Here is a 12,326-nt window from a genome sequence, read left to right as displayed (position 1 = left end):
CAGTTTATATTAACATGTTTCGGAAAAAATCTCCGAATGCAGTCGAACTTTCTAATTGATGCAAATTCATTTTTTGCTTAAGTTGTGCACGCGGATATGAGAATTTAAAACAATGCCTGTGAATAATGAGGTCGCTCACTTGTAAACACGATATGGGGGATAACAAATTAGTACTTTTGAGGCCCAATTTTATTAACTTCCACATTTTCAATAACCTTGAAAACTGCAGGCCGTATACAATGAAAATACAACTTAGCAATGACGATTTTTTAAAAAAATCTATCGAGCAGTTTTTAAAATATTACAATATTTGTTGGCATAGACCAAATTATACGCAAAAATGACAACAAGAGCATCTGAATGCAAAGGCATCAAACCCTTTTTTCTCACAATCGGTAAGAGCAATCTCGCCAACTTTTTACATACAATTTGAAGTGGAATAAAGCAACTACGTGGTATAGCGGCATTCCCAAGGCGCATCGTTTTCTTTAGATATCATCAAATTATCTCGACAACAATGTTTTTACTGTATTTTTAACCCTCAAAACTTCATCCTCAAAATTTTCAAAAATGCTCTCATTGAATTTGTTCAAACTTGGCCAACATCTAGGCAATAACAAGAGATAAAAGCTCCAGTGAGCGATTTACGAAAAAACCTCATGGTACTGAGAAATACGAACGAAAGCAAAAACTGTCATGACGTCATTACCTTGCTATGGAAACTCCGATGTCAACATAACACCAATCACAACAAACTTTCATCTTTTTGTAATACAGCTGTGGTAATTGTTTTACCATAACGTTGCTCGTGGCGTCGTAGTTAATTTTCAAACTTGAACAGTATGACTTTTGAAAAATCCAGTCGAGCCACCTTAAATGAGAGAAGTCAACGTGTTACACGGATGTTTGATATCCATTCCTAAATTTTCTTAGAAATGCCGGACTGCTTTTGATAAACTACTGCATGTGAAATTTTTATCTTATGTGTTCCACGCGCACACGTGTACTCGTTGCGGATCAATTTTCTCATTTCGTTCTTGGTTTTTGTTGGAAGTATTGAACATCACTCGTGCGAATCTCAACAAATAATCGAAAGACAGAAGTTTAGCAAATAGTGCAGGAGAGGTGTCATACCGACAAGTTTATTCATTTGGTCTTTACACGAGCATAGACGGAACAATCCAGACTTAGTAGCCACCGGGAGGCGCGTGTTTTAGTTAACTCACCCTCAAAATACTCAGAAAAAGTTATTATGACAAGAGGATGATAATAAAACTTAGATTTCTGATAGTGCGGACGATTGTGACAACATTTGTTTCTGGCAGGGCTCGAACCTGCGACCTTCCGCGTGTTAGGCGGACGTGATAACCACTACACTACAGAAACTTGCATGTACGCACTTGGCATCTACGGCATGTCTGAAATGCCACGTTCCAAATAAACTAACGGCAGAATCGAGGAGTGTGTTGTGGGAGCAGGCTTGGTTGTTTCTGTCAACCTGATTTCTTATGAAGTTGGGCTGTCAGGGTGACACGGGAGTTATGCACACTGGAACATTTCATTTTAAGTTCATGTTTGATAGTAATTCAAGAGTCAAAGTGTCTCTTTCTCTTTTATTCATTTAGAACAAAAAGGACAATTACGTTGATACGTTTTGATCTTTTACTAAGGCTCAGGGTTTAGGGGGGTACATCCCAAGTACCACAACACGAAAACCACCGCTGTCCAACAGTGATTTTTCAGCGCCTATTGGAGAAATATCTGTAATGTGCTGTTTTACTCTAATTCTCAAAGGCTTGTCTATTCGATGATCCTTTATGGAGAGTTTGGTTTGAGTGGAGTTTCAATGGAATCTGTTTCCAACAGCAACTAAAAATTAATCTAATAGAACTACTCTTAGCTAACGCAGTTTACTTGACGTGAATATCGTCGCGCATATATTTCTCCCGTTTGCACTTCAAATTCTTCGAAAAATATTCTAGTTTTATTTCCATGTAGATAATTTTAGATTTTTTCTTTTTTTCTCTTTCTATTACTTTATCTATTTATTTCAGTTTGATAAGATTAATAATTTTTCGTAGTTACGGTTCCTATAGTGTAGTTGTTATCACGTCCGCCGGCCTCACACGCGGAAAGTCGAAAGCCCTGTCAGAGGCGCAAGTGATCTTTTGTCACTATTACGATCGCTATCACATACTACTTGCCTAATATATGCGCCAATTCCAATTTTTGCAAACCCAAATAATTATTTTTTTAAACATTCTTGTCTCCTTGTGAGTAGGTCGTTGTTGTAGCTTTTCTTAAAAAAAAAGAGAGATGGTCAACGTATTTGTTTTCGTTGCAGGAGCTGTCCTTCGTGTAATAAAATAGCCTTGCCCGTTTCGTCAGAGTTCTGATGGCCCGTGGCCGGCCATGAATGATGTTAGGCTGAAGGGTGTCTAGCCGAGTCACTTGTCCGTACGGGTCGGTTTCCTGTAAACTGTTGCCCGCAGTGAGTTAAAACTTGAAATGTTAATAAAATATCTACAGGAACAGTGGTAGACCATGTGATAAACGGGTTGGGGAATTAGCTCAAATCGTGGAGCGCCCGCTTCGCATATGGAAGGTACAAGGATGGATGCCTGGATTCTCCATTTAGATTTTAGTATTTTTATACCAAAATGGGATATTACTCCTTGTCACAATTAGTGTTCCCTACACATCAAGTGTTGACAATTTATCGCCACAAATTTAAAATAAAAGGCTCTTGTGCAACCCAATGGAAGAAATACGTGAAATAAAAAAAAAGCCCATAAGCCTCAATGAACGCAGGGTAATTATTAGCGTCATTCAAAATAGCAAGTTATTCAAAAGAAGAATCAGAACATTAATAGGCAGACGTGGAGAGTCCGGGTCTCGATTCCAGTGCCTTGAAGCAATTCTTCAACCAACTTAAAGATAAATGAATAAAGGGGCAAGTTCCTATAGAAACTGTGGTGCTGCGTCGTCGGAGAGTATAACTGGGTAATTTGGTATTATCAACTGAGTTGATGACGTAAATTGATTCAAAGCTGCATGACGTTTCGAGCGTTAGCCCATCGTCAGAGCGAATGAAAGATTAAAGATGGCCCAGTGAAAGCTTTTGACTCAGCTCCTCGCCTTACATAAAGGCTCTTCAGCTTTGGATATAAACCGCTCTAACGGGGAAAAAGTCGAGCTAAAAGGCAAAAAATTACCGCTAACAGCAATAAAAGGCAAGGGTATGCGACATCTGTAGGCTCAGTCGGCAGAGCGTGGTACGTGAGTTCGACCCCCTACATCAATTTTTTTCCCTCATCTATGAAACTGTTTTTTTCCTTATATCTTATGAAATCTCATCACAATGTACCTCATCAGTAACACTTGACCACCAAAATTCTCCTAGTGCACAATTCCAAAAACATAGGTCGTTGGCCTTTCATTATTATTCTTAGAAGTGAGAAGAAAAGTGGACAAAAACAAATTATATACGTTCAAAACCTGTCAAAATTAACGATACTCGAATTTTCGAAGCTTTAAACCATACGCTGACATCAAACTTAACAGAAGATACATGGAAAGATAAAATGTTAATTGATCGTCATCCCAACTGATAAGTATAACAGCCTTGTGAAAATGGTCATGAAGTGACCGACGTCGTCGCTCTAATCAACCCGAAATCTTTTAAAAGTTAAGTATGAACACTTTGGAACTTGCGGATAGATAATTTGTTGTGGCATATAATTACAAATGCTCAATCTTAGTCGAAATTTTTTTTCAGGAAAATGTGCTTGAGAAATGAATTGAGCAGAAATCATATAATTTCCATGACCGCTATCAAAATGCATGCATATAATTTGATTCTTTGTGCGGCTTAACATTGCCTCAATAGCTTAATGTACCCAATCAGGGAAATTCGCCCGCAAAATTTCGTGTCCATTTATCTTTGTTGGTAAGTGGAGGGGCACCCGAGAAGTAAGGAGTCACTTCTTCATCCCCATATTTCTATCGTCCTTCGGCATCTTCCTGTGTGTTTTGACCAGTCACTTGAAGAAACTCGGGTTATGTTTTCCCAAGGTGACATTTGATTTAAAAGTGCAGCAGAGTAAGCTCTGCACCTTACAAGACTGTAGCCACCTAATCTTCTGGCCAGCGGTGGAATCTGCATAATTAAGATTTGCTCTTGCTCTGGAAAGAAAACGAGATATAAATGTCTCAGATAGAGATTTTATTAAGATTAAGTACCGACTTTTCGATTATAGGAGCTCTATCGGAATGGAAACCCGGTCTCCCGCGTGACAAGCGAGGATACTCACCGCTATACTACCGAACGGTCTTACGAGAGACAAGGTAAGGATGGAAGGCTAGCGCAACTTTCCGCTTGTATCTAGTAAAACACCACTCGCTTTGGAACTACTGTTGGAAAAGTTAACTGACCGTGATCCTTACTGTTGCACTTGCCAGTAATAATAATAGGAATTGATTGTACATATACTAAGACGACAACAGGGAAAGTGGAATAGGTCACTAACATGGACGACCGGTAGGAAGTGATCATTTGCTTACACACCTGCTACCAGCTACGCATCAAAACAACACTAATATATCTTTTAAGAGTTTCGTGTAACTGGCCTGTTGGTCTCGTGATTCTCGCTTTGGATGCGGGAGGTCACGAGTTCGACTCCTGGACAGGCCCGTTTTGTCGTGGAATTTGATGTGAGGAAACTTTTTGTTCCTATATTTAGGTAGTTTGAGACGAAGGAAAGACAATCAGGCAAAATAACTTCAAAACCGTTGTCACACTCCGACAAAAAGTTGTTACATTACAGACCTTTCAGTATTTTTTTAAATAATTCTTATGCAATTCAATATTTGTGATAAGCAGTGGTCAAAACGTAAATAAAGGTTTTTGTGTGCGTTTTAGTGTGGAAACACAGCCAATTTCCGCAATTTTTGAAAGGCGACATGTAGAAAATAATTATGACAAATTACACTTGAACAGAACCGAGAATAGTCATCAATTGCTGTCCTGTGATGTAAAGATGGAGTTTTTGTTGGATTGACGGTATAGAGAACGAGTGCCATAGTGAACAGACATTCTATTTTATAGAATTTCACATTTTCTCTAGAAAAAAGGGCAATTTGGTGAGTTGAAGTGCAGTTAATCGTCGATAATCCAAAACAACAGCTGATGAGATTTTCCCCACACTCCTAACTTGAGCGATGTAGTAAAAACCAGAAAACATATATCGTGAATATCATATTTTGCTTCGCTCCAGACAGGCTACTCCATTTGCAGGAAACAAAGCCAAAACTGTTTGTCCTTCGGATGAAATAGCTTCAAAGGAACGACTAAAGCGCGGCATCAAGATAAATGCAAGAGATCAATGTCTTACACGTATGTTTGATATTCACTACTATCAAAGAAAATACAAATGAAGATTTCAAATTTTGTCTGAAATGACTGCTTTTGCGAAATTATCGCATTTGGAATTTATTTCTTGCGTGTACATATAGCAATTTTACGCGCACACATTTACACGCTGCGGACCTATTTTTTCATTTCGTTCTTGGTTTCTGTTGGGAGGGATAAACATCACTCGTGCGAATCCCGACAAATAATCACAAGAATGAGGTTGAAAATGGAAATAATAGTTAAGTCGATAGTGGAAATACGAACACGAGTAAATAGTGCAGCGAAGGTGTCATACCAACAAGTTTATTCATCCGATCTTTACACGAGCATAAACAGAAGAATCCAGACTGAGTGGCCACCGGTAAGCGCGTGTTTTAGTTTATCTCAGCCTCAAAATACTCAAAAAAAAAATTCAACGGATGGTGATAAAACTTGGATTTCTGATGTTGCGGACGATTGTGACAACCTTTTGTTTATGGCAGGGCCCGAACCTGCGACCTTCCGCGTGTTAGGATGACGTGATTATCATTACACCAAAGAAATTTACAGGTTATTACTTTTGTGGCATTTACGGCATGTTTAAAATGCCTTGTTTCGAATAAGTTGACGAATAAGCAGAATTTGGAGGGTGCTGTGGGAACAGGCTCCGGTTGTTTCTGTCATTCATTTGTTTCTCACTCCTGTTGCTGACAAGCTGATGAAGTTGGGCTGTCAAGGTGTCACGCGAGTTACGCACGCTCGCATTCTGGACTCTGTAATTTGTGAAGATGGCACTCAGGAACTCCAAATAGGAGGCTGTTTCAATAGTCTAAGCGGCTAGATATAAAGGCATGAATAAGTGTCTCCGTGCATTATTTTGGGCAAGAGGAGGTCTGGATACAGGCGAAGCAGTTGCTTAAGCCTCGTCCCCTTACAATATCCTTAAAAAACGGTATATGGATAATACATGGTGTGCATTTTCTAACGTCCTTTGCGATGATCAGAAACTGTGATCAAGGCCAAGAACATTAAATTAATTTCACCTGTCTCTATTGTAGTTTCCTCAGAGAGCCTTAAATAGTGCAGGATTGTAGCAAGGATTGTCCCTTGATTTCAGTTTCAGAACAATCCAGACTGAGCAGCCACCGGTAAGCGCGTCTTTTTAGTTAACTCACCCTCAAAATACTCAGAAAAAAAAAATTATAATGATAAGAGGATGATGATGAAACTTGGATTTCCTATAGTGTGGACGATTGTGACAAAATTTGATTCTGGCAGAGCTCGAACCAGCGACCTTCCGCGTGTTAGGCGAATATGATAACCACTCCACCACAGAAACTTGCATGAACGCACTTTAGTGGCATCTACGCCATGTCTGAAATGTCATGTTCGACTAAACTAACGGCAGAATCGCGGAGGGTGTTGTGAGAACAGACTTGGTTGTTTCTGTCATTTATTTGCTTCTCGCTCCTGTTGCTGACGAACTGATGAAGTTGGGCTGTCAGGGTGACACAGGAGTTACGCAAGTAGTAACTCAAGAGTCAAAGAGTCAATTTTCAACATAATCACAGACGGCAGAAAGACGTCTAAGACGTAGAGAGAACGATTTCGCGTAGTCAGAACAAATGACAGGGTTTCTCCACATCACTCGTTGCTTCCTCGGTAGAATAATGGTCTCCCCCGGTCTCCCGCCTGTCACGCGGGAGGCCGGGGTTCGATTCCCCGCAGGGGAGATATTTCCTTTTTCTACAGGAGATTAGAGAAATTCCCATTTTTATGTGATTAAAAAATCTTAGCGGTATTCATGACAAACGAATTTGGAATCTTTGTGAGGGCATATGAAAACGGAAGAAACAACCCGACCAGTGTCATCAGAGGGAGTAAATCTAATTAACTTTGTACTATTGCTCAGATCCTTCTCGAGATGGTAGAGGGAGGATTGTTTAAGCTTTCGTATATCTGTTATTCCTTCTGTTTGTAGAGATAACTGTATTCAATATAGTTTACTAACTCCCACTGAGTTATCAGGTGCAGTTTGCAAAATGTTTTGGCCAACAATAAAAAAGGCACCGATCGGAATCGAATCCACGACCTCCATCTTTGACGGTAGGGACCCCTGTTTTTACTTAGTCGTTTTTCGTAGCCTCCTTTTAGGTCAGCTCTATCCTTCTCTCTATGACCTGCTTCAATGATCCGTCGCTGTGGAATTATTTTATTTGTTTTGTATGAGGTATCTGTGACATAGCTGACATCGCTTTTGCGAAGCTCGGCAAGTAATCCCGACACAATTTAACTTGCAATCGGCAAGTGAATATGTGCTCAAATTATAATTTTAGCATTTTGGTCTGTCTCAGACTTAATGGCATCTAAATAAAGAAAGGTTCTTGAGAAAGAGCGTAATGCAATTTTGATTGTTTGGTAGAATATAAAACTAGAGCAGATTTTGAACTAAGAAAATGTTTGCAAAAATGTTCCTGGCAAGGAACAAAGAGAATTTTGGAAGCTGAGTGCTGTTGATCAAGTACATCCTGAAGGACTTTCAACAGATATAAGAGAATAACATTTCAAATCACGTCATTATCTTCTTTGCAAGGGACATGTGGTTCACACTCTGTGTGGTGCGGAACTCAGACAGTAATGATTACTTAAACCTTCTTCTCTGGCATCTCGGAAAGGATCGATCTAGTAATGATTCTAGTTGAGTTGTTTCAGTCTCTTATTTTCACATCCGCTTTCGTGCGGGTTGGTGCACAACTAGGAAGGTGCCGGGATCGATACCCGGATTGTCAATTGTTTGCCCTTTCGAGATTTCTTATGTGCATGGTCCGTTCGCTCAGTCGGTAGAGCGTGGTGCTGATAACGCCAAGGTCGTGAGTTTGATCCTCACACGGACCAGGGAATACTTTTTTTGTCTCTATAAAGCCATCTGAACAAAACACTAATTTGTAACTGACTTTCCATTTCATCTATGTCTCTGTATTTTACTTTCATGTGATGATAACTTTTAAAAATTTATTGATTTATAATCTTCAACAACAGGGGTATTCGTCCACGTAGGAATTCTTCTTGGGGACGTGCAAACAAGTTTTTCAAAGCCTGATCCTAGTTTAGACCAAAACGTTCCTTTTCCTAAACTTATTTTCATGCCCTCAAGTAAGGCATGAAGGTAAGGCTCAGAGTTTAGGGTTAGGGTACGTCCCAAGTACCACAACACGAAAACCACCGCTGTCCAACAGTGATTTTTCAGCGCCTGTTGGAGAAAAATCTTTAATATGTTGTTTAACTCTGATTCTCAAATGCTTCAAAGGCTTGTTTATATCGATGATCCTTCATCGAGAGTTTGGTTTGAACCTCGAGTGGAGCTCCAACGGAAACTGTTTTCAACAGCACCTTAAATTAATCTAGCAAAACTGCTTAAAACTACTTGAAAATATTCTAGTTTTAGTTCTGTGTAGATAATCATATAGTATTTCTATTTTTTCTATTACTTTATCTATTTATTTCAGTTTGATATGATAAATAACTTTGTAGTTAAAGTCTCTGTAGTGTGGCGGAAGGTCGCAGGCCCTGCCAGAGACACAAGTGATCTTTTGTCACTATCACGATTGCTATCAAATACAACTTGCTTAATAACTTTTTGTAGTTAAGGTTCCTTTGGTGTAGTGGTTGTCACGTCCGCCTCACACACGGAAGGTCGCAGGCCCTTCCAGAGACACAAGTGATCTTTTGTCACTATCACGATCGCTATCACATACAACTTGCTTAATAACTTTTCGTAGTTAAGGTTCCTGTATTGTAGAGGTTATCACGTCCGCCTCACACGCGGAAGGTCGCAGGCCCTTCCAGAGACACAAGTGATCTTTTGTCACTATCACGATCGCTATCACATACAACTTGCTTAAGACTGAGCATCTGTAATTAACACTGATGATGACTAAGAATAATATCCCATTTTAGTATAAAAATACTAAAATCATTTTAGTATTTTTAGAGAGAATCCACGCATCCATCCTAATTCCTTCCGTATGCTAAGCGGTCCCTCAATGATTTGAGCTAATTTTCAACACGTTTATCACATTGTTTACCACTGTTCCTGTAGATATTTTATTAACATTTCAAGTTTTAACTCACTGCGCAGAACAGTTTAGAAGAAACCGACCCATACTGACAAATGACTAGGATAGACATCCTTCAGCCCGACATCATTCAAGGCCGGCCACGGCCCATCAGAACTCTGACGAGACGTGCAAGGCTATTTTATTACATGAAGGACAGCCTATCGAACAAAAGCAAATACGTTGACCCTCCCTCTTTTTTTTCTTGGGAAAAACTACAACAACGGCTACACTCGACAAAACAGATAAAGACCTAGTAGGTCCGTTGTTTGTGCGTGCGTTTGATCGTACTCACCACATCGTTATCCGCACCACCAAGCCCTGTATGCCGGGATTCGTACCACAGAAAGCTCAGCCATTGCGTGCACGTGTGGCAAACAATCGCAAAATTTACTCGTATGGAGTAAATTTTACATAAATTCGCGAAACCATGTCGTTTGTTTTGTCTATGCGTCTTCGAAGTCTATTTGCTGTCTATGATTTTGTTGAAAATTGATAATTTGACTCTTGAATGACTACCAAACATGAACTTGAAATAAAACGTTGGAGCGTGCGTAACTCGCATGACACCCTGACAGCCCAACCTCATCAGCTAGTCAGCAACAGGAGTGAGAAACAAGTGAATGACAGAAACAACCGAGCCCGTTCCCACAGCACCCTTCAACGCATTTTAAACTTACAGTATCATGCCACCGCAAATTTTTGTAGTGTAATGGTAATCACGTCCGCCTAACACGCGGAAGGTCGCAGGTTCGAGTCCTGCTAATAACAAAAGATTATCACAAGTTTTATCACCATCCGTTGAATTTTTTTCTTTCTGAGTATTTTGAGGCTGTGATAAACTAAAACACGCACTAACCGGTGTCTACTCAGTCTGGATAGTTCTGTTTATGCTCGTGTAAAGACCAGATGAATAAACTTGTTGGTATGACACCTTCGCTGCATTGTTTACTCGTGTTCGTATTTCCACCATCGACGTAACTATTATTTCCATTTTCAACCTCCTTCTTGTGATTATTTGTCGGGATTCGCACGTGTGATGTTCATCCCTCCCAACAGAAACCAAGAACGAAATGAAAAAATAGGTCCGCAACGTGTACACGTGTGCGCGTAAAATTGCTGTATGCCGCACACGCAAGAAATAAATTCCACATGCAGTAATTTCGCAAAAGCAGTCATTTCAGAGAAAATTTGAAATCTTCATTTGTATTTTCTTTGATGGTAGTGGATATCAAACATCCGTGTAAGACGTTGATCTCTTGCATTTATCTTGATGCCGCGCTTTAGTCCTTCCTTGGAAGCTCTTTCATCCGAAGAACAAAGAGTTTTGGCTTTGTTTCTTGCAAATGGAGTTGCCTGTTTTGGAGCGAAGCAAAATATGATATTCACGATACATATTTTCTGTTTTTTACTACATCGCTCAAGTTAGGAGTGTGGGGAAAATTGCTGCGAAAATTGCGGCGAGATTCGTCTAATTTTAAATCTTCATCAGCTATTGTTTTGGATTATCGACGATTAGCTGCATTTCAACTCACCAAGTTGCCCCTTTTTTCAGAGCAAATGTGAAATTCTATAAATAGGCACTCGTTCTCCATACAGCTTTCACAATAATCAAACACGTTAAAGTACTTTACAGCGAACATTCATAACACTCTGATGAAGGTTTATAAAGGTTACAAAAATAATCCAACGAAAAACTCCATCTTTACATCACAGGACAGCAATAGATGACTGTTGATCGGTTCTGTTCAAGTGTAATTTGTCATCTTGATTTTCTACATGTCGCCTTTCAACAATTGTGGATATTGCCTGTGTCTGCACACTAAAATTCTTTAATAGACAATCCAGGCATCCATCCTGGTACCTCCCATATGCTAACCGGGCGTTCCACGATTTGAGCTAATTCCCCAACCCGTTTATCACATGGTTTACCACTGTTTCTGTAGATATTTTATTAACATTTCAAGTTTTTAACTGACTGCGGACAACAGTTTACAGGAAACCGACCCATACGGACAAGTGACTCAGCTAGACATCCTTCAGCCCTACATCATTCATGGCCGGCCACGGGCCATCAGAACTCTGACGAAACGTGCAAAGCTATTTTATTGCACGAAGGACAGCTTACCCAACGAAAACAAAAGTTGACCCTCTCTCTTTTTTTTTTTGAAAAACTACAAAAACGACTGCACTCGACAAAACAGACAAAGACCCACTAGGTCCGTTGTCGGTGCGTTTGTTTGATCGTACTAACTATCTCTTTATCTGCACCAAGCTTTGCCGACTGAATAATAATTTTTCATCATATTACGTCTCTCATATTTTCTCAGTAAAACTGATCTGTAAAGATAATAGTGAATTATTGATTCTAAACGGAGCTATATATCGGATTGGGGAATTAGCTCAAATGGTAGAGCGCCCGCTTTGCATGTGGGAGGTAGCGGGATCGATACCCGGATTCTCCAATTGGTGCGCTTAATCTTTTGTTTGTTCTTTGGAAAAATCTTGCCTCATAAAGTGTTGACTAAGCATCTCTTTTGTAAACTTCAACATCTGTTTATTTAAACAAAGTTTAGCCACTGTTTAACAAAACCGCGTTCTAAGCCACCTTCACCTCAGCCAAACCTTATATCTGAACATTTGTTTTTGTATCAAAAGGGCCGAAAGCTGATAGTGGAGGGACATTTATTCAATTAAATCAATCCTCTTATAGAGCATCCCTGAGGCCTACTGACTGCGTAAAACCGCGGTTTGGGTTAGAACTCGTGTATTTAACCGACCCCAAATGTCCGAAGAAAGGATGACCAAGCGGATACTGA

At 39.8% G+C, this 12,326-nt stretch overlaps 3 non-coding genes across 3 annotated transcripts; 2 read left to right on the top strand and 1 right to left on the bottom strand.

The window, feature by feature from the left end:
• Positions 1 to 1,313: 1,313 nt before the first annotated feature.
• Positions 1,314 to 1,386, bottom strand: Trnav-aac (transfer RNA valine (anticodon AAC)). Its single transcript has one exon. It is a non-coding gene; the product is annotated as a tRNA-Val (tRNA).
• Positions 1,387 to 8,214: 6,828 nt separating this feature from the next.
• Positions 8,215 to 8,287, top strand: Trnai-gau (transfer RNA isoleucine (anticodon GAU)). Its single transcript has one exon. It is a non-coding gene; the product is annotated as a tRNA-Ile (tRNA).
• A 1,918-nt stretch (positions 8,288 to 10,205) lies between these two features.
• Trnav-aac (transfer RNA valine (anticodon AAC)) lies at positions 10,206 to 10,278 on the top strand. The gene has a single exon. It is a non-coding gene; the product is annotated as a tRNA-Val (tRNA).
• Positions 10,279 to 12,326: the final 2,048 nt, after the last annotated feature.

Source organism: Pocillopora verrucosa, chromosome 14 (genome assembly GCF_036669915.1).
Source record: "Pocillopora verrucosa isolate sample1 chromosome 14, ASM3666991v2, whole genome shotgun sequence".
In the NCBI taxonomy this organism is placed as follows: Eukaryota; Metazoa; Cnidaria; class Anthozoa; order Scleractinia; family Pocilloporidae; genus Pocillopora; species Pocillopora verrucosa.
This window is presented reverse-complemented; position numbering and strand designations above follow the sequence as displayed.